We start from the raw sequence: 24,138 nt of genomic DNA, 5'->3' as shown, positions 1-24,138 counted from the left end.
GCAGACTGATTGAAAAGCAACTAAGAGCTGATGCAATGTCTAGAAAATTAGAATCTGGCGATTAACCTTGTCTTTGGAAAGACATTCAATCACTAAATTCCTGAACTTAAGGCTATCACACAGAGTAGGAGAAGCCGTCGGTGAGGAGGCTATCTCAAGAATGTGGGCAATCACTCCAGCACTGTCCTAAATTGCATAAACGATCAAGATTCCCGAAATTATGTAGATAACCTCCTTAATGATAACATTCAATTCATTTCGCTGTTCTTATTACTCCAGGTAACATCGGCGATGCCATAAACAACCTACCTAACAATAAATCACCCTGATGCGATGGTCTACCTGCTGAAGTTTTCAAATACGGAAATTCTGCTAGTTTCTCTGTTCAATTCATCCGTAATTCACCAGTTTCTTCCAGACTCCCTGCTCTTAGTTCACTTAAGCTAAAGGATGCAGGCGACCCTAGAAATTGTCACCCGATTGTAATTGTTACAATTGTGTGTCGAAGATACTTGAGTCAGTTCTTCTAGTGAGACTTCTCACCTTTCTTCACACTACTGACAACCAGCTCGGCTTCAAAGCAAACCACTCAACCGATACGTATATCTACATCCTGAAAGAATGGCTGAACTATTACCTATCATCAGCCCCTCCTGTTTTCCTATGTTTTGTGGATGTGAACAAAGCATTTGACAGAGTAAACTACCTGACGCTGCAAAAACGAGGCAAACCCCATATTTAATTGGCATTTTATATTGCTGGTTCTCCACAAAACAATTGTGTGTCAAATTGGGTAACTTGTCGTCGTACACCTTCGGCTCCCTAAACGGCCTCCGGGAAGGGTGTCATTGTCTCTCCATACATGTTTAATACGTACACTGATGCCATGAATGTCGAACTGAACTCACTCCGAATCGGATGCGTTATCAGTGCATCAACAATAAACAATCTCTGATAGGCCGACGATATGGTTCTGATTTCCCCCTCAGTGCAAGGTCTCCAGCAACCCATCGACACTTGCCGCCAATATGCAGAGGAATTTGATATGCTATACAACCAAACCAAGACCTAGTGTATGTTGCTGATCCCGAGATCGCTTAAGCTTATTGCAGAACCACAAATTTTCCTCGGAAATCATCGGCTGAAATTCGTACGTGAATTTCCGTATTTGGGCCACATTATCACGGACGACTTAAAAGATACGGCACCAGTAAATGAAAAGTTAAATAAATACGTAAACGGCAATTGAAAAGAAAGTCACAAAATAAGTGAAAGCGAAATGCGTTGCATCTACAAGGAAGACCTAAGTATCGTGGCAGCTTCTCGAAATTTTGAACTGTCATTTGTATATCCGTTACTGCACTAAACTGTTAGATAATGATAACTGGCCTTCCATTAGTCATGGGTAGTTGTATATACTTTATAAAAAGATGTTGTCTTTGGTGCAGTTAACCTGTATTGCTTGACGTCTTTCATATGAAATTTGGGAACCAAATACAAACCTATGTTGATAACTTAATTGAATGCGCTTTAGTTTACATAATTATTTCGCTTATTTAGGTGTATATGATAAAGTACTAATGAATATATTTCTACCGCGGCGAAAACATTAATACTCTCATGAATGATTGTTGATAAAATCTTAAGTATGAAATCGGCAAGGGCCCAGCTGCCTCATTCTAAATATGGATGCTTTTAAACTTGAAATGGGTTTTGGTGTCTGGTGTGAGCTGCAGTGTGTAACAGTGGGGCCAGGGAAGCCAACGTGAGTTCGAATTGCGCCATACTTTTGTGCAATTCTCTCCTACAAAGGAAATACCGAGTGTAATTTTCCACGGCCAGCGTCCCTCTCGAAACAAAGGCAATATTGGTATCATTGTTCAGGTTACCCAGTTCCCGTCTTCTACAAAGGAATTGTTGATAGCAGTTTTCGCTTTTTTTAACAATCTTTAAATGCTTCAGTTCTCTGCGTCAAAAGAAACGTGTAATCTATTCGTGCGGGATTACTTTTATGTCCGTGTGAATCAGACAGTTCAGATTTTTTTTCTTTTACTGAAACTGGAGTTCCATGCGGAAGTTCGTGGGTGGTTCCTTAGGTCGAGATAAGGATTCACAGTCTGGGGTTCACTTAGTTTTCCTGAATGAATGAGAGAATAATGAAGACACTAAAGATTTAATAATATAATAACCATTGCAGCTAAAGAAATATTGTTTTTAATTCGTTTTAGTAGCATCAAATTCCAAACCGCTCTGAATTCCTTGCCAGGTCAATGACCTGGGAAAAAGTTGGGAGACTCGGGGTTTACTTTTACGCTCTTCCCCTTTAGTTCGGACTCCTCGCTGATGTTTGTTCGTCGTTTTTGAAAAGTACCCGGGCTTTTGAAAGTGCGAGTCATGAAGATACGATTCTGTTAAAATTGGTTTCATTCTGGAAAGAAATATGGGAGATGATACTGGTTCCAGTTTTCATTATCATGATTATAATTGAAAAAGAAACCCACTAAATTACTGTGTATAACGTGTTTACTTATAAGTATTTTACTTATTTTATTTTACTTTATTTTACTCAAAGTACTCGAGTGTTGAGTAAAATAAAATGTAAATACTTATAAGTAAACACGTTATACACAGTATTTTTGTGGGTTTCTTTTTTAATCTTCAGAAGAAAACTGAAAGAAGTTTTTGTTGGGTTCATCATTATCATCGTCGAAGTGTGTCTATTGGTGACCCAGAATTGTTTATGGTATCAGTGATTAGTTTTCGTCAGTAATTAAGTCTGTCTTTTTTTTTAACCGTACATGGGTAGTGCCATCAATGAACCTCATGCAGTGCCCTGTTGGCATCAGATAAGGTTCGTTGCAGCGTTCCTGTGGTCTTCAGCTGCAACCCTTTTCATTCCTTTTACTGTACCTCCGTTCATATTTTCTTTCTTCCATCTTGCTATCCACCCTCTCTTATAAATTGTTTCTTATGTAACTGGGAGGTTTTCCTCCTGCTACACCTTTAAAACCATTTTTTTACTCTCAATTTCCCTTTGGGCACTTAATGACCTCATAGGTCCCAGCGCTTGGCCTTTGGCGTAAATTTTATGTTCAGATATATTCAATATCTTTTTTTGAATCGATGTTCTCAACATCTCTCTTCGGACATCATTGCTTTTGGAGCTGAACTTTATAGATTTATTTACGCGCTCGCCTACCATGTCGGTAGTACCGAGTTCGATTCCCCGCTGTGCCAAAGTACAGTCAGAATAATTTGTTTCTGGTGATTAGAATTTAATTTTGTCGATATAATTTGGTTCGGATCCCACAATAAGATGTAGGTCCCGTTGCTATGTAACCATTTGGTTCCTTGCACGCGTGGTTAAACTAAGCTATACTTAACTTACAGATTTATTAGTATGAATTTCAAATGAATCGTTTAATTTTTTGGTTCAGCTTCTTGGCAAGATAAGCGACAAGTAGTGGCTCCTGAGGTACCTGAGAAACATCCCATGAATATTAAGACTAGGACAGTATGATGTTCTCTCTCTTCTCATTACTATGTAAAACCTGTTTATTTTTTTCTAATGATAGTCGCTTTCTACTCTGGTCTGAAGTAATTGGGGGTACCGTGTGTGTGTGTGTGTGTGTGTATATGTATATATATATATATATATATATATATATATATATTATATATATATATATATATATATATATATATCCCCCCGACATATATAATGTATGTTTGTGTGTGTTGTTGATTTGCTTAATTGAGGTAGACTTATTGCCTCAGTATTACTCTGTATGTACGTCAGTTATATTCTGGTTATAATATGAAATATTGTGTTAGTTACTACAATAGATTATATTCGATGTCTCACTGTACATTTTTCTATCCCTTAGTGAGATTTTTATTTTCATTTGATTTCTCTGTGGTCACCCATTCCATTACTAACCAGGCCTAATGCTGACTGACGTGCAAACTTGAAATTCAAAAAGTTACCACAAAACAGCTGGAGTTCTTTTCATGATTAGTGCATTAATGAAGCTGCCTTGGCGGAACTCCCCTGCACACCTTTAGGCGAAGGTATATCGGCTCAAACTTCGTTTTCATAGTCATGTAAATCCTGAGTTAGGGGGTGGGGGGATTTGGGGAACAGGTGGATGCTGGAGGCCTTTGGATTCGGGATCGATCGTGGCTAGTTCAAAATGCAGTCTGTTTCCTTCTCTATGTTTAAGAGGGCTTTTTCTCTTTTTACTTCGTTGACTTTTGCTAAGTAATGCATTAAAGTTTAAACTTTGTGTAACGAGTAATTTGATTTATTCAGATTAGGTTATAAACTATAGTGATTAACATCGTCATTTTCATTATCAAGCATGTTTAAGTTTGCTGCATAATACGGGGAGAATGCTCATAACAAAAATATTCTGGGGCATTCCTTATCTAGAGCTTTATGCTGCTTGGATTTTCTTCAGGGTATTAGTTCGTTCGGCGTCTAGTTATGAATTATATTGAAAAAAAAAACGTTTAATCACAGCATTACAGAATATTCTTGATGGAATGTGGCGTTGAATTATTTTTTTAAAGCGAGCATTATATACACATACGTATATATTCTTATACACTATATATATATATATATATATATATATATATATATATATATATATATATATATATATATATATATAGTATATATAAATATGTGTGTGTGTGTGTGTGTGTGCGTGTGTGTGTGTGTGTGCGTGCGTGCGTGCGTGCTTGTGCGTACGAGAGAGAGAGAGAGAGATATATATATAAGTGTTTGAGTGGGCTTGTCTGCGTCTTTGTGGTAGTCGTTTCCTTTGGCTTTCTTGTTTAAAGTTCAGATTTTATTTCTGCTGAGACATGCGTTTTTACCTCGTATAGCAGTAATTTTGTTTCAGCTCGCCTCTAAGGATAACCTTTGGTCGTTCTCTCTTCACATGAGTGTGGCTTGTAAATGCGCTTGCGTGCTTTTCCATTTAACAAAGTAATGCATCAACAATAAGCGCCTCAGTGGCGTGATCGGTATGGTCTTGGCCTGCCACCTTGGTGGCCGCAAGTTCGATTCTCGGGCATTCCATTGAGGAGTTAGAGATGTGTACTTCTGGTGATAGAACTTCACTCTCGACGTGGTTCGGAAGTCACGTAAAGCCGTTGGTCCCCGTTGCTGAATAACCACTGGCTCCATGTAACGTAAAAACACCATACAAACAAAACAAGCAAAACAATGCATCAACACATGCATACGTAAATTAGGCCTGATATTGAAAAAAGTCTAATCAAATATTAAGAGACCTACGAATGATTTACGAAATATCAGAGAGAACAAAATTCCTTTCGTAGTGCTAATCGTAATGAAGCCTTTGCTGCTGCTTTTAAGAATACAGTTCGCAGATGAGGTCTTCATTGACAGGGCGCTATATCGTCGTAATGTCAGACAGTTAAACTAGAATAGCCCGGCAGTTCTGAAGGTCCGCACAGCTTCTATTCCCATTTTGGGAGTCACCATTACAGAAAATTGAATATTGAATCCGGGAAATAGTCTGGAGTGTGGAATCTGGTATCGTATGCTGCTGGATTATTATTATTATTATTATTATTATTATTATTATTATTATTATTATTATTATTATTATTATTATTATTATTATTATTATTATCATATCTTGGGAGTAGACCTCTAATAAGTAAAATAGAGAAGACTCTATACAAAATTAATGGAGCTGATGCAGCAATCTTTTTCAACAAGACTTATTATTATTATTATTATTATTATTATTATTATTATTATTATCATTATTATTATTATTATTATTATTATTGTTGCATTAAAGTACACCTTGATTTTATGATAACCTGCATTGTTTTTATAACATTATTCGCGTTAGTAATGTTCTTCATTTTTATTTATCTTACAAGTCTCTTGTCATTGATAATGCAACTAAAATTGCTCTTCGAGGTGGAGATACAGTCCGGTTTAACCAAGATGCCATTAGAGAGGGAGAAACAGATGGTGAAAGGAAAATATTCTTGGCCTTTGAACAGCAACGAGAGTTAGTCTGTACTCGGCAAATGAAAGCAAATTAGCGGGGTGTATATTTATATATATCCATATTGTCGTTATTTTATGTCCTTTACCTTGGGCTATAGTAGATTCACATCAACCATGCATCTGATGTCTAGGCCCGTCCCTTACGACGCTCCCTGTTGGCTGTTGATAAGCCAATCACAGGGCTGGAAACTCTGTCTCTCTCAAGATTTCACAGCCTATAGTATCTTTATCAATAAATCAATGCTTTGGAACTCATGACAGACTTTAGGAATCTGGTGTTCTCTACAGTGGGTCACAGCAAGCTATGGGAGTCCAAATGGCTTAATTAAAGGTATGCAAATATGTTGTAATTATAATGCTGAGACTTCGATTAAAGCATACAAACACTGGTATGGAAAAAAAAGTGTTGGCTCCAACTGAAGGAGCTTGATTGGCCAATGTAAAACTTCCGATCACTGAAAATTGTTGCCAGAGGTATCATTAACATGAGAGAGAGAGAGAGAGAGAGAGAGAGAGAGAGAGAGAGAGAGAGAGAGAGAGAGTCTGTTCGCTGTAAGAAATAAAGGGCAGAGAGAGGGATCGTTGTCTAGAGCAATTCACTTTTACGATCAGTTTAACGATAAACGTCTGTCTAGCTTAAGACTGGGATTTTCACGTCAAGATGTCCTCGGCATTGTTGCCAATAAATACTCTCTGTTTATAGGTAATCAAGTTAGATCATTTCAAATTATTTCATGCTTTCCTATTGCTCTTTTTATAGGTAATCAAGTCAGATCATTTCAAAGTATTTCATGCTTTCCTATTGCTCTTTTATAGGCAATTAAGTCAGATCATTTCAAAGTATTTCATGCTTTCCTATTTGCTCTTTTTTATAGGTAATCAAGTTTTAGTTTAGGATCATTTCAGTATAATGCATGCTTTCCTATTGCTCTTTTATAGGTTAATCAGTTAGATAATTTTCAAAGTATTCATGCTTTCCTATTGCTCTTTTATAGTTAATCAAGTTAGATCATTTCAAATTATTTCATGCTTTCCTATTGCTCTTTTTATAGGTAATCAAGTTAGATCATTTCAAAAGTATTTCATTTTTTGTTTTTTTCCATTTGCTCTTTATAGTTAATCAAGTTCAGATAATTTCAAATATTATCATGTTTTCCTATTCGCTCTGTTTGTATAGGTAATCAAGTTAGATTCATTTCAAAGTTTTCATGGCTTTCCATTACTCTTTTTATGGAATCAAGGTAGATATGTTCAAAGTATTTCAGGCTTTCCTATTACTTCCTTATAGGTAATTCAAGTCAGATTCATTTCAAAGTATTTCATGCTTTCGATATTGCTCTTTTTAGTAATCAGTCGATCATTTTCAAAATTATTTCATCTTTCCTATTACTCTTTTTATAGGTAATCAAGTTGAGATCATTTCCAAACGTATTCATTGCTTTCCTATTGCTCTTTTTATAGGTAATCAAGTTAGATCATTTCAAAGTATTTCATGCTTCCTATTACTTTTTATAGGTAATTCAATTAGATCATTTCAAAGATTTCATGCTTTCCTTATTGCTTTTCTTTATAATGGTAATCAAGTTGGAGAATTGGTCAATTAATTTCCCTTTTTCATCTTTCCAATTACTCTTTTTAATAGGGAATCAATTAGATCATTTCAAAGTATTTCATGCTTCCTATTCTCTTTTATTAGTTAATCAAGTTAGTTCATTTCAAAGTATTTTATGGTTTCCTAGTACTCTTTTTATAGGTAATACAGTTAGAATCATTTCAAAGTAGTTTTCCATGCTCTCCTGCTCTTATTAGGTTACTCTTTTAAGTCCAGGATCAATTTCAAAGTATTTCTCATCTTTCCTATTGGTCTTTTATTTAATTAATCAAAGTTAGATTTAATTTCCAAATATTTCATGCTTTCCTATTGGCTCTTTTTATAGTTAATCCAAGTTTTAGATCAATTTTCAAAGTTATTTCATGCTTTGCCTATTGCTCTTTTATAGTAATCAATTCAGATTTTTCATTTCAAAGGTAATTTCATCCTTTCCTATTACTCTTTTTTATAGGTTAATCAAGTTGGATCATTTCAAAGTATTTTCATAGCCTTTTCCTATTGCTCTTTTTATTTAGGTAAATCAAGTTCAGATCATTTCAAAGTTTTCATTTGCTTTCCTATTGCTCTTTTAGAGGTTCTCAAGTTCAGATCATTTCAATTTTTATTTCATGGCTTTCACTATTGCTCTTTTATAGGTTAATCAGTTAGATCAATTTCAAAATTTGATTTCATGCTTTCCTATTGCTCTTTTATAGGTAATCAAGTCGAATCATTTCTATTTCATGCTTTCCTATTGCGCTTTTCTATAGTTAATTAAGTCAGACATTTCAAAGTTATTTCATGCTTTCCTATTGCTCTTTTGTATTGCTAATCAGTCAGATCATTTCAAAGTTATTTCATGCGTTCCTATTGCGGCCTTTTTATAGTTAATTACAGTCAGATCATTTCAAAGTATTTCATGCTTTTTCCTATTGACTCTTTTATTGCTAATCAAGTCAAGTCATTTCCAAAGTATTTCATGCTTTCCTACTTACTCTTTTGCTAGTTAATCAAGTTAGATCTATTTCAAATTATTTCATGCTTTCCTTATTACTTTTTTATATGGTAATCAAGTTAGATCATTTCAAAGTATTTCATGCTTTTCCCTATTGCTCTTTTATAGGTAGTCCAAGTTCGAATAAGTTTCCATATTATTTCATGCTTTCCTATTCTCTTTTTTTTGGTTTTTATAGGTAATCAAGTTAGATCATTTCAAATTATTTCAATGCTTTCCTATTACTTTTTTCTTTTTTATAGGTAAATCAAGTTAGAATCATTTGTCAAAGTATTTCCATGCTTTCCTATTACGTCTTTTTATAGGTAATCAAAGTTAGATTCAATTTCCAAGAAGTATTTCATGCTTTTCCTATTGCGCTTTTTGTTAGTTAATCAAGTCAGAGAAAAAAAAAAAAAAAATTTTTAAAGTATTTCATGCTTTCCTATTATTCTTTTATAGTTAATCAAGTTAGATCATTTCAAATTATTTCATGCTTTCCTATTACTCTTTTTATAGGTAATCAAGTTAGATCATTTCAAAGTATTTCATGCTTTCCTATTACTCTTTTTATAGGTAATCAAGTCAGATCATTTCAAAGTATTTCATGCTTTCCTATTGCTCTTTTATAGTTAATCAAGTTAGATCATTTCAAATTATTTCATGCTTTCCTATTGCTCTTTTATAGTTAATCAAGTCAGATCATTTCAAAGTATTTCATGTTTTTCCTATACTTTTTATAGGTAATCAAGTTAGATCATTTCAAAGTATTTCATGCTTTCCTATTGCTCTTTTATAGTTAATCAAGTCAGATCATTTCAAAGTATTTCATGCTTTCCTATTACTTTTTATAGGTAATCAAGTTAGATCATTTCAAAGTATTTCATGCTTTCCTATTGCTCTTTTATAGTTAATCAAGTTAGATCATTTCAAATTATTTCATGCTTTCCTATTACTTTTTTATAGGTAATCAAGTTAGATCATTTCAAAGTATTTCATGCTTTCCTATTGCTCTTTTATAGTTAATCAAGTCAGATCATTTCAAAGTATTTCATGCTTTCCTATTGCTCTTTTATAGTTAATCAAGTCAGATCATTTCAAAGTATTTCATGCTGTCCTTTTTGTTTTCTCTTTTATATGTTTAATCAAATTAGAATCAAGATTTCAATTCAATTACATCCTGCGTTTCCTATTATTGGTAACTCTTTTTATAGGTAATCAAGAGATCTTTTTATAATCAAAGTATTTCGTGTTTTCAATGTTTCCTATGTCGCTCTTTTATGCTCCTTTTAATGCTCTTTAATAGTAAAACAGATCATTTCAAAGTATTTCATGCTTTTCCTATTATCTTTTTTATAGGTTAATAAAGTTAAATCATTTCAAGATTTCTGCTTTCCATTGCTCTTTTATAGGTGTAATCAAGTTAGATCATTTCAAAGTATTTTCATGCTTGTCCTATTGCTCTTTTAATAGTAATCAAGTATAGATCATTTCAAAGTTATTTCATGCTTTTCCTGATTGCTTCTTTTTTATAGTTAATCAAGTTAGATCATTTCAAAGTATTTCATGTTCCCTATTGCACTCTTTTATAGGTAATCAATGTCAGACATTTCAAAAGTGATGTTTCAAAGCTCACACACACATTGCGCTTTTTATAGATAATCAATTTACATCATTTCAAATTATTTCATGCTTTCCTATTGCGCTTTTTATAGGTAATCAAGTTAGATAATTTCAAATTATTTCATGCTTTCCTATTGCGCTTTTTATAGGTAATCAAGTTAGATAATTTCAAATTATTTCATGCTTTCCTATTGCGCTTTTTATAGGTAATTAAGTCAGATTATTTCAAATTATTTCATACTTTCCGATTAATAGTTATAATGATGCTGAATTTTTCCATATTAAAGGAACATTTAAAAGGAATTGTAATTTAACCTTTTAGCCCAAAAGTGAAAATCGTAGAAATTTTTCATTAAGACCATTTTTTTTAATGAAATTGAACGTCGACAGAATTTCCATTCTAAAAAGTCGACTTTCATACTCGACAGTTGGTATATTAATTCCTTCACTAGTCGGCAAATGACACCTTTCGGATTCAGTTTCGCAATATAAAAGTCTCAATGAAAAACTTCACTGTGATGTGAAGCAGCACTTTTGAGATTACCGGGTGGTGGTGATGTGAACTGGAACATCGTTTATTTGATCACTCTTTCACATCTTGAGAATGGCTGAAGTTTTGCTTTGCTTTCTTGGGGGAGGGGGGGGGGGGTGGCGGGTTTAATCTTCCTCTTTGAAGTGGAGCGTTTGTCATTACCTAATGGAACAAGACTTTTTGGGTTAGACTTCAACTTGGGAAAGTCAGTCTAGGCTACTTGTTTCTTCATTTTTGTCTTCTCTCCTTAAGGACAAATACAGACACACAATATATAGTATATTATATTTATATATATATATATATATATATATATATATATATATATTTATCATGTCCTGCTGAAAGTGCTGTTGAGTTAGTATAGTCATAAGAGGAAGATCTAATGTCATTTTTTTTCCAAATATTTCAGTGAAAAGTCTGTTGACGGACTTATATCTGAGGAATAACGAGTCCTTTATAGTATATAGTATAGATATATATCTATATATATATATATATATATATATATATATAATATATCTATTTATATATATATATATATATCTATATTTATTTTTATTTTTTATATATATATATATATATATTATATATTAATATATATATGTTGTGTGTGTGTGTTGGTGTTGTATGTTATATATATATATATATGTATATTATTCTATATATATATATATATATATATATATATATATATATACTTAGGGTTCTATTTTGTTTTCTGTGAAAGTCTGTTTGAACCGGACTTATACTGAGGAATAACGATCATTATATATTATATATTATATATATATATATATATAGATATATATATATATATATATATATATATTATATCTATATATATATATATATATATATATATATATATACTTATATATATATATATATTTTTCGATATATATATATATATGTGTTGTGTGTGTGTGTGTTTTTATGTATATATATATATATATAATATATATAATATATATATATATATATATATATATGATATATACTTAGGTATATGTTATTTCTGTTGAAAAGTCTGTTGACGGAACTTATATCGATGAATAACGAGTCATTATATATATATCATATATTATATATATATATATACTATATATATAATAGTATTATCTATATACTTAGGTATATGTTATTTCTGTCCTTGACTCCTGTGGCAAAATAGAATGGAAGGATTGACCCATGTCTGCTCTTTCCACACGATACTGACCTAAGACGAAATTAATGGCGTTATTGACATTATGGCAATGATCCGTAGATCTCTGTTTTAAATGAATCCGAATCGAGATGCGAGTCAGGATTAGCCTTTTATTTATCCATTTTTTACTAATCCCCCCCCCCCCCCCACCTTTTTTTCCTTTTTTTCTTTTTTTTTTTTTGCAGTGGAGGTAAGCGATACTCGAGTGCCTTCGAGTTAAGTCCTTCAGTCCTCGGCATTCCAAGCACTTGATGCCGTGCTTGAGTGTTTTCTCTTTGCATTCCAGTGAATTCTGAAGTAATGGTAATTTAAATTTGGCGAAATTCATCCGTCGTATAAAAAAACACATCGGAGTTTTTTTTCTCTCTCTCTTTTTCTAGTTATGGGTTGTATTTAATCGTTGCTGGCTTTTGGTACTGGATTTCGATATTAATATTGACCTACATATTATTGAATAATTTAGTGTTTGACTAATCTTCCAGGTGTTTTGTATACAACTTCTTATTGGTCCTTGTTTTCTGTTGGGCAGTTTATATTATTAGGCTGTTTCTAAGTTGGTTGATGACTATATAACCAACGTTCTCATACCAAGCGTTTTGCCGTTGCTTTTTTTTTACAATGAACTTTGTAATTCTTGTGTATGAATTCCTTTCCCAAATTAACTCTCATATAGACGGTCATATCTGTTACTTTTTTAAATTTTTAATGCTTGTTACAGTAAAACAATTATGATTATCAGACTAGAATGCAAAGTATTTATGTCAGTACAAATTCAGTGAGTGCCATAGTATAATGAATTGGGTTTCCCTTTGAAGTGGAGCGTTTGTCATTACCTAATGGGACAAGACTTTTTGGGTGAGACTTCAACTTGGGAAAGTCAGTCTTAGGCTATTTGTTTCTTCATTTTTGTCTTCTCTCCTTAAGGACAAATACAGACACAAGTCTGACTGCTGTTATATAGTATTCAGAGTTAATGTTCCTTATCCCTACAAATTAGTAGTGTTTTTTGAGTATAAAGCATTAAAGCAAAAATGGCTATTTTACGATATGAAGGCACAATGGGCAGTGTTATGGAAATGCTTGTTGAATTAGTACAAGTCGGTGATAGGTTAGCGTATGATACATTCGGTGATTTTAGTCGAGTGCAAAGGAAGGTTTTATTTGTACGGAGAGAGAGTGCTTCAGTGGCGTGGTCGGTATGGTGTTGGCGTACCACCTCAGTGGCCGCGAGTTCGATTCTCCGGCATTCCGTTGAGGTGACCTTACCTTACCTTACAGACCTTACATCTTGTTCGGGTTGCCCCAGGTTCCCTCAGTGTGAGGCGCACCTCTAATGTCTAACCAGAGAGTTGCTAGTACATCTTCCGGTATATTTTGCATCTTCCAATCTTGGATGGTCTGGGATGCAGTTTAGATATTTGTCGAGCTTATTCTTAAACACATCTACGCTCACTCCTGATATATTCCTCAGATGAGCTGGCAACGCATTGAATAGACGCTGCATTATCGATGCTGGTGCGTAGTGGATTAATGTCCTGTGTGCTTTCCTTATTTTTTCCTGGTATAGTTTTGGGCACTATTAATCTACCTCTGCTTGCTCTTTCTGATATTTTTAGTTCCATGATATTTTCTGCTATTCCTTCTATCTGTTTCCATGCCTGAATTATCATGTAGCGTTCTCCTTTGCTTTCCTTTCTAGACTATATAAAATTTTGAAGGGGAAATTCCTGTACGTCTTTCCCAGTAGTCTAGGTCCTTAACTTCTTCTATTCTAGCTGTAAAGACCTTTTGTACACTCTCTATTTGTGCAATATCCTTTTGATAGTGTGGGTACCATATCATATTGCAATATTCAAGTGGACTACGAACATATGTTTTATAAAGCATAATCATGTGTTCAGCTTTTCTTGTTTTGAAGTGCCGTAACAACATTCCCATTTTTGCTTTACATTTTGCCAACAGAGTTGCTATTTGATCATTGCATAACATGTCCTATTCATCATCACACCAAGGTCTTTAACTGCTTCCTTATTTGTGATGGTCTCATTATTAGGTCCCTTATATGCATAATTTATTGATTCAAATTTATCAGAGTTAAATACCATCCTATTTACCTCTGCCCAATCATATACTTTGTTAAGGTCTCTTTGTAGAGCGTTCCTATCTTCATCACAAGTAATTTCTCTACTTATTCTTGTGTCATCTGCGAAACTACTCACTACCGAATCCTTAACATTATTGTCTATGTCTTCAATCATAATAACAAACAGTATTGCAGCTAACACCGTACCTTGCGGCACACCGGATATTACCTTGGCTTCATCCGATTTCTCGTCGTTTGCAATAACTATCTGTTTTCTGTTGTGTAAAAATTCTTTTAACCATCTTCCTACTTTATCCACGATATTGTGTTTTCTAATTTTCTTCGCCAATATATTATGGTCTACTTTATCAAAGCTTTTGCAAAGTCTAAATAAACCACATCTGTTTCATTTCCGCTTTTCATATTTTTGAATATGTTTTCACGGTGGACTAACAGTTGGGTTTGTGTACTTTTTCCGGGTACGAAACCATGTTGTCCTTTATTAAACAAATTATTTTTTATTAAATGTTTCATAATATTTTTCTTCATTACCCTTTCATACACTTTCATAATATGTGATGTTAGACCTCACAGGCCTATAATTACTTGCCTCTAGTCTTGATCCACTTTTTGAAAGTAGGGGTAATATATGCTAATTTGTGCTCATCATATATCTTGCCTGTATCTACACTTTGTCTTAATAATATTGCAAGTGGCTTTGCGATAGAATGAACTACTTTCTTTAACAAAATAGCAGGAATTCCATCAGGCCCTGCAGCAGCTCCATTTTTAATTTCATTAATAGCCTGCACAATATCAGCTTCATTAATATCTATGTCAGCTAAATATTCACTATTTTCATCCCTTACTTCTATATCATTATCTTCATTATCTATTCTAGGGGTGAATTCTCTCTTATATCGTTCTGCCAGTATGTTGCAAATTTCCTTTTTTCATTCGTTAATCTCCCTTCAATTCTCAGGGCCTATTTCTATTCTTCTTTTATTCATCTTCTTCGCATATGAGTATAATAGTTTGGGGTTTTGCTTGATATTTAATAGGGTTTTTTTCTTCCAAGTCCCGTTTTTCATTTTCTTTTGATTGTATAATAACTTTTGTTCTGCATTTTCTATCTTACTTTTTAGTTCTATAACTTTCCATGCATTTTTTTCTTTTGCAAGACCTTTTTTCCACTTTCTGATTTCCTGGAACAAGATCCTTCTGTCTCTTGGTATGCATGAATGATGTTTACTTTTCTTCTTCGGTATATATTTTTCCACTATTATCTCCAATATTTTTATATAATATCTCCGTATTTACCCTTATGTCATCACTTACGAAAATGTTATCCCAATCTTTGTTTAATTCTTCATTAATTTCTGACCCATTTTATATTTTACTGTAGAAGTTGTATTTTCCATATCCTTCCCACTTTTTCATTTCTTGCTTATCTCTATTTTCACTTGTTTTGGAATGAACTGTTAATTCTATGACATTATGGTCTGAAATACTCGCATTATAAACTATTATTTCTTTAACATAATTCATCTCGTTCACAAATCTAGTCTAAAGTATTTTTGCCTTTCTTGTTGCAGGTGATTTATTTGTTGAATGTTGTATTCTAGTAGCATATCTAATAGCTTTTCAAATTGCCTCTTATCTTCTGCACTACTATTACTCTCTTTTTTATATGTATAAGTACAACCACAATCTCCTATTCGTTTCTTTCCATTCTACGAAAGGAAAGTTGAAGTCACCAGATAGGAGAATAGTCCAGTCCTTGTGATTTCTACATATATCATCCAATTTTCAATTATTAAGTCAAACTCTTTAGTATTAGGAGGTCTATATATTACTATGTTCATCAATTTTTCAGATTCAAATTCTACCGCTATTAGTTCACATTCTGAGTTACTATATTTCTCATATATTTTTTCCTTTTTGTTTTTTGTCTTTCCCATATATTGCGGTTCCCCCTTGATTCCTATTTTTTCTATCTGATCTATAAGTTTGGAACCCTTTTATTTGATCATCATTCCCAGTCTCTTGGGAATACCAGGTTTCACTTATATTCATTATATCTATTTTCTTTTCATTTTGGGTTAGTTTCTTCTAAGTACTCACTTTTGGGTTAGTTTTCTTTTCTAAGAAAACTATCTTTTTGAGTTACTCGTAACTAAACCCTGCGCATTCATCACTATGATGGTTTGCGTGTTTTCTCCTTCATTTAATACTGATAGTAATAAGGATTTTCCCATGTCTCTTTCCTGTTCTGGTATGTTGTTCTTTTTTTCATTCCAGAAATTCTGACATTAAAAAATCCAACTTTTCCATAATATTTGATCTTCCTTCATCATAATTATTAATTTTGTGTCTGAATCTGCAATTTTCTCCGTTTCTGCAATATCCTCTTGCATAATAAATACAGTTATTATCTCTTGAGTAGAATTTCGGAGCTGATGCTTTGAAATTTTTTGCTGACACCTCTGCATATCCCTCATTGGTGGTTTGCTTTTCTCTTTTACCTGATATTCTTGATTTCTCTCTTTATTTGTTTCTTTCTTATTTTGGATTTTATTACTTGGTTGGTTATTTATTTGATTATGATTCATGGCTACAGGGTGCATATATTTGCATTTTTTGTCGAACTTACATCCTTTTCCTTCTTTTAGGTTTTTTACATATTTTTTGGATGCAGATCTCTGCAATCATCCCCATATCCATCTAAGTATGCACATTTACCATATATTTCATAGTTTTGACATATCTTAGGATGTTTGTAGTAACATCTTTCTCCAAATCTGCAATTCCCTCTTTTCAAAAGGTTTTGCAGATTTTGTCTTTCTTGTCTATTTTTTTCCTCTTTCCCGTCATGTATAGATCTGGGTAGAGCCTCTTCGGGATTTGCTTTTCTGTTGTCATATCGTAATTTATTTTCTTCGTAGTATGCTGCTTTATTGCCTCATATGTAGTATCAATGAGTATCTCTGCATCCCCATACTTTTATCTTGTTCTTTGGGGGTTTTCCTTATTTTTTTCTGTCATTTCATTTTTGTTTACTTTTCTTCCGTTTTCCTCTTCTTCTTTTTCTTCTTCTTCTTCCTCTTCCTCTTCTTCTTCATCCTCAACTATTTGTACATTCAATCTTGATTTAATAACATTGTCTATCCATGATAGACATGTTGAACAAAAATTCTTGTATCTTTTCTCAAATCTTGTATTACCTCAGCACACTGTGGATGGGTCGGAATGTTGCATGCAGCACATTTTCTGATTAGGTTTTGTGGATTGACTATGCTACCAAACCTTACACAGTTGCATGCTTTTGGCATTCTTTTTCCTAATGCATCAATTAGTATATTCACAAGATTCACCTTATTCATTTTTCTTTGTCGAATATGTTGGTTTATGTATATTTTCTTTATGAGTCTCTTGACCACTTGGATTTTATTTGGAACTTCTTCAATTATTTTCAAGATGTTTTCATTAGATTTGTTCCAGTTTGAAGGATTATATCCTTCTAATATATCTATGAATGCTTTTGTATCTTTTTGGTTAGGGCTGTTGCTGATTTCATAGATGAGAAATGCCAGTTCCCTTCCTGCTACCTCATCGTATTGCGAATCTGCTAAGCACGCCAAATTACGCCACCTTTTCCCGCAGTTGGAACTTACTGCCATCTTGTTCTGATTTATAGTATTAACACTTGATAAAACTAACTTAGAAGACGCTTTATCCTACTATTTCTGGTGATAGAAGTTCACTCTCGACGTGGGTCGGAAGTCACGTAAAGCCGTTGGTCCCGTAGCTGAATAACCACTGGTTCCATGCAACGTAAAAGCCATAAAAACAAAAAATATTTGTACGGAGAGCGGTAATTTTAGATTTCGATAAGCTTACCACCGCTGCATATAATATAATGAAAATAAAATGAATCCTAAAACTCACTAAGTAAACTTAACAAGGCTACTTCGTTCTAGAATGTCATTAAGCAAAAGGCTTAATGACACCACTTGACTTAGGATTCATATTCCACGTTAATCAGTCTCTTGAAAAGTTAAGAAGTTCATAAACCTTGTGGAAAGAAGATTTAATGTTATTAGCGGTAAGAGCAGGACGGATATTAGAGAATGGTCACCTTGCGCATGTTCTCAAGAAACTATGAACTTGATAACAAGCGTAGCAGTTTGCACGGATTTTGATTAACCGATTTCATGAAAAAAAAAGGGACAAAACGTATTACAATCCAAGTTTATAAAGCAATGTATTCGTAAATAAGAATAAGAAAATATAAGGTCAAGGATTATAATCGTATGGAGTAGCATTAAATCCTCCCGCAAATAAAAGATTAACCATCCCCCCCAAAATAATAAATAAATAAAATTTTATATGAAAAAGTGATACCGTGGTAATTCGACTTCATTGATACAACCTAGTATAAAGTGACAGTATTTGTTGTTTACGAAGTACAAAGTGAACCTTCTCAAGAGAATTGGTGTACTACGTCTTAACAAACTGGCTAGAACTAAAAATGATGGTATTCTTGATGACTTTGTTCCTTAACGTCGTACCTTATTCTGGTAACTGGAACTATTTAATTGAATTCTGTTGAAAAAGTTGAAATAATATGAAGGCGACGTGAACGAATGCTTGGCTTAGGGGTTCTGGCCGACAATTGAAAAACCCCCACAATTATATTCAGTAAACGAAGGGAATTAAGAAAGAATAAAAAAAAAAAAAAAAACATATATCATTGTGATCCTGAAGAAATTGAAAACCTTGGACCAGAACGAAAAGAAAAGAGAGAGAAGTAATTAGCAAAGGAATATGAATTATGAAACCCTGAAAGAAATTTTAATGAGAGAGGAAAAAATTAAGCAGCGCCAGAGGAGTAAGAGAGAAAGCGCTTGAACTGGAGCATTAATGAATACTAAAAGGAGAAGAAGAGAGGGAGGATGATAAGAAGAGGAATAAAAAAACAGATATATTCATGAATTTGAATCAGACTTTTCACCTGTTCCGGAGAAATGAAGTTCCCGAGAGGAGACAAACAAAACAGCTGCAATTTAATTCCGGAAGGAAATTAACAGCTATTCAGAAGACCAAAACTAATTAGAAGTATCCGAAGCTCATTCACTCAACGCAAGATGAAAAATCTGAATGGAAAAAAATTTGTCCTTTAAGGAGTTGGCCTGGCTACGGAGAAAACATGGAATGGTAATTTGGCTACCAGGTTGTCTCAAAAAAAAAAAAAAAAAAAAAAAAAAAAAAAAAAAAAAACCGAGTCTGGAAAGGGTTAAAAAAAAAAAAAAAAAAAAAAAAAAAAAACAGTCTGGAAAGGGTAAAGGGGTTTGGGGTGGAGGGGTACTCATGGATTTAGTCTGGAATTTATTGGGAACACTGGAGAAGAAATTTTGGCGACGCGAGTAGTTGGTTAAAACTCGAATGCTGGAATGATTCGTAAGATATATAGCACATTTAAGTGTGTTCGGTTTTGCATGTTCATCTACGTGTCAAGAGAATATTTAATGTAACTATAAATATATTCATTATAAAAGTGATGGTGAGACATGTATTTTAATTTTTTGTAAGCCAACGAAATCATCACTGTAAACATTTGCTTGTGCATTCTTTTTTTTCTCTTTCTTTTTTACTATCTTTTAAGTGAGAATTCGAATGTTAGATGAATTCATAAAACATCGTATAAAAGTTAAGAATAAATGGGACCATCTTTTTCCCCCCTCTTCGTTTGTAATTTTGATGAATACACATAAAATCTCCTTAGATTTTTTTTCGTATATTGCTTAGATCATATATAGGTTTAGTATTGCAAACACTTAGCAAGTACCTATTATAGATATTTTATTGTCATTACAATCACTTGAGGAATACCTGATATGAATATTTTATTTTCATTGTTATTTTTATCAATCATCCCAAAGCAATAATGAGCTGATGTGACTGTGACTGTCCATTTTCACCGAGAAAAGCATAATTGCTTGTGCTTTTAACGCGACGAAACAAATCCCATTGATGATGGAGTTTATATATTAACTTGTCTAAGGTACCTTTAGGAACCTTTGCTTTACTTCGCCTTTTCAGGAAATAACGTAAGCAGCATAGGTATATATTATATTATTATTATTATTATTATTTATTATTATTATTATTATTATTATTATTATTGAGTAGATCCCTACAGCATCTACAGTCTACTCCGACCGACTGCAGTGATCATTCGGATGATACCGAGAGAAACGTTGGCCGCTAAAAGAATATGAACCCCAAAATTGACTTATACCTTTATTTATTTACTTTCGGTAATAAATTTATTATTATTATTATTATTATTATTATTATTATTATTATTATTATTATTATTTGAAAAAATAACCGAGTTGTATGGAAAAAGGGCTAAAAGGCCTCCACTTAATGAATGCCCACGTCTGAAATAGAACGGCTTGCCCAAGTAGACAGTACCCATATTGTTCTGTGTCTAAACTTTCCGTCATCTTACCAGGGCCAGCCTCTCTTAAATGTATGTAAACAAAGTGAAAGTGTATAACCGTACTAAGAGGCATGGAACGATACGCAGCGACCCTATGTTCGAAACCTTTCTTCTTGATTCTTTTATATTACCGTCATTTAAACAAGTCGCTTAATTTGACTCCTGTTAAGTTTACTTTGCTGGAGTGCTACATCAACGTGTCAGATTGATAAGGGGAACCGAATAGATTCCTGAAAGCTATCCTTAAAGTTTTAGATTTAAATATATGTACATTTACATAACTGAGGATTTGTTTGTCTTACTATGAGGATTTGTCTTTCCATTACCGTCATTGTTGACGTTTGGGGCACACTAGTAATGGAAAGAAAATACATGGACGAAAAATGAGTCAGATGAATTTTAGGCCAAGGCAGTAAATGCTTTTCATATTCACCATCTCGCCCCCGTGCTTTTGATAGCACCGCGCAAACTTTCCCCGCACACTCGGAACTCTGCTCAAGAATACGTGAAAAATGCTTCGCTTTCTCGGCATTTTCCCTTTCGGCGTCGGCGTGTTTCTTTCAAAAAGTTTGTCGCACATAAAAGGTCACTTTGGGCATAACTTCATCAAGAATGTCACGTCTAAGAGAGATAACCCATTGTCGCAGCAATACGTGCTACATACACACATACAAGCTCGTACATATATACTGGCACACACACGTAATACACGTATATACGGCAGAAAGGGCAGATGTACCAAGTGGAGTTCCTCATGGTTCTGTCCTTGGCCCTCTCTTGTTTTTAATTTTCATTAATCACATACACATACACACATATTTGAGCAACATATTCCAGTAGACATGTTAATCTTACGGTTATGTGCAATTATTTTTTCGAGTGAGGTCTGTAGCCCTAAGCACTTTAACGCGCTGGTTGCAATCAACTTAGTCACCTATCCAGTGAATTCGGGATTCATTGCTTAGGTATATTGGAATGTTTATAAAAAGGGCCCAGGTCGATTCCCTCTTTTGCTGGATTGAACTCTGGTCTTTTGTTTAGCCATGAAATTTTGTGTATATATATATATATATATATATATATATATATATATATATATATGTGTGTGTGTGTGTGTGTGTGTGTGTGTGTGTGTGTGTGTGTGTTAATATATTCAGTTTTAACATGGTTTGGGGTATACGATACGTTGTAGTTTCTGTTATGGTTAAATCTATGTTTAGGTTTGTGACCGCGTGATATCCGATAATCCTGGATTCTCTCTTGAAAATAAAATTTACCCTTTTGACAGTTATCCATCTGACATTCTTGATCTTGTCGTTTACCTGATAATTTCTTTCTAACTGTATTTCATTCGTTCCTTGACAATGTCTTAGTAAAGACGAAAGCGCTTGGATTTCTGCCCATCATTTTCGTGTGGTATTCGCTTATTTAATGAAGTCACGTGCATCTACTGTGATTTTTAAGCATATATATATGTGTGTGTGTGTTTAATAGGTAGATAGGTAACACGGAAAGAATAGAAGTAAAAAAGAAGAAAAGTAAGTTTTGTTAGACATAAGAGTAAATATAGGAGCAATGATGATTTTTGTTGGTGATAAGAGGAATGGCCAGTTTAATATCCGTTCGTTAACCGGTTAAAACGGAAGCGAGAACCGATACCAATTTTAATTGGAGAAAACGGGTTAAAAATGTGCCTATAAATATAATTAAGGCAATTGTATTTTTGGGTGGAAGGAATTGAGAAAAGTTCATAAAAAAATAGGTGATAATTGGGACTATGCCAAAGGTACTATAAGGGAAGAATAAGATTATACTAAATTCAAGTTAATGATACAGAATCAGCATAAGCATTTAATATTGGAATGAATAAACTAGATGATCAATAAGTAACATACAAAAGGATAAATTAGGCTGTCGAGGACAAAGTGAGTAGAACATTAGATGGGGTATGTTATAAATTTTAAAGGTAGAGCTGAGCAAATGATTAATGGACAAAACGTTATCCTTTTGGGGAAAAATTCTGAAAGGTAGATAATGAGAGGGTGAATATTAGAGTGGAGGTTCCATATGGGGAGACATTCTCTTAAGTCCATTCCTGAGTCGATGGTATAAGTATTTTGAAGATCTTTTGAACATGGGGGCAATAAACAGATACTGAAAATAAACAAACGTGCGATATAAGCTCTCAGAGTACAGGGGAAAAGTTCACTGATTTCAAAGGCCCTTGTTGAGTGTGAATGGACAATCAAACGTCTGATGTTACTCAATACCCTGTGACATCAATCTGTCACATAATTGTTTCCAGGGATATTGCTGAGTTGAAGATAATTGTATTAGAGAAAAAAATTAGCGAGTGTGAAAGGCCTGAAACTGGCAAGTTTTGGTTTGTGATGTGTAGCCTCTACGACCTTGGAACTCTTATAATAGCTTTCGTTATCCGTCACTGTAACGATGTTAAGTGCTTCGATAAGTGTGCTATTCGCTCCTTTCATGTTTAAGGTGTACATTTTCTTGATGTGTTATAATTCGCTTTTTATTCATTTGGAAGCCTTTCCGCTTCTTTCATCTGCCTTTGAGATATGATTAAATTTCAACTTGAATCTGAATCTCTCTCTCTCTCTCTCTCTCTCTCTCTCTCTCTCTCTCTCTCTCTCTCTATATATATATATATATATATTATATATATATATATATATATATGTATGTATGTATGTATGTATGTGTTTATGTGCATACATATATGTATAGGTGTGTGTGTGTGTGTGCGTCTTTAAATAAGTATGTATGTATGTACGTGTATATCAAAGTCAACATTCATTAATTCACTTGGAATTGTATTTTAGTTATATTGCGCCTTTCACTACCTTCTTTGATGTTTCAGCCTTCCGCCGAGATAGGTCAGGCTTTAATGTTAACTAAAATTAATTTTTCTTTTTTTTTTAATACTTTGCTCTCCTTTTTTTAAAATCTCTATTTCTCTTCTATCTGGCAACTTCATTCACGATACGTGTTTCCCAAAATAACTTCTAGTCCATTCTTATTTATAGAACTGTCCCATCTTAATCTTGCATCCCGGATTTCTGTGCTTTATCTGACACGTTTTGGGGTTAAATATAGTACACACACACACACACACTTATATATATATATATATATATATATATATATATATAGTATGTATATATATATATATACATATGTGTGTGTGTGTGTGCGTGCGCGCGTGTGTGTTTGTGTGCGCGTTCGTGCGTGTATGTATGTGTGTGTGTGTGTGTGTGTGTGTGTGTGTGTGTGTGTGTGTAGTATTTACTAACAGGACCTCACTGAAACTAGATGGTATCAAGCGGAGATATTGTTAAAAAAAAGTGACAAGTTTTCCTGGACTAACATTCCTCAGCGTTAAGTATCCGTGGATTCTTGACAATGACGACTGTTAGTTCAGGAAAGCTTGTAACTTGTTTTTGAATAAATATCTCCACTTAATACCATCTAGTTTCAATATTCTTAATTATTTATTCATTTATGATCACTATTATCAT

This window comes from Macrobrachium nipponense, chromosome 3 (assembly GCF_015104395.2).
Source record: "Macrobrachium nipponense isolate FS-2020 chromosome 3, ASM1510439v2, whole genome shotgun sequence".
NCBI lineage: Eukaryota > Metazoa > Arthropoda > Malacostraca > Decapoda > Palaemonidae > Macrobrachium > Macrobrachium nipponense.
Note: the sequence above shows the minus strand (reverse complement) of the source record.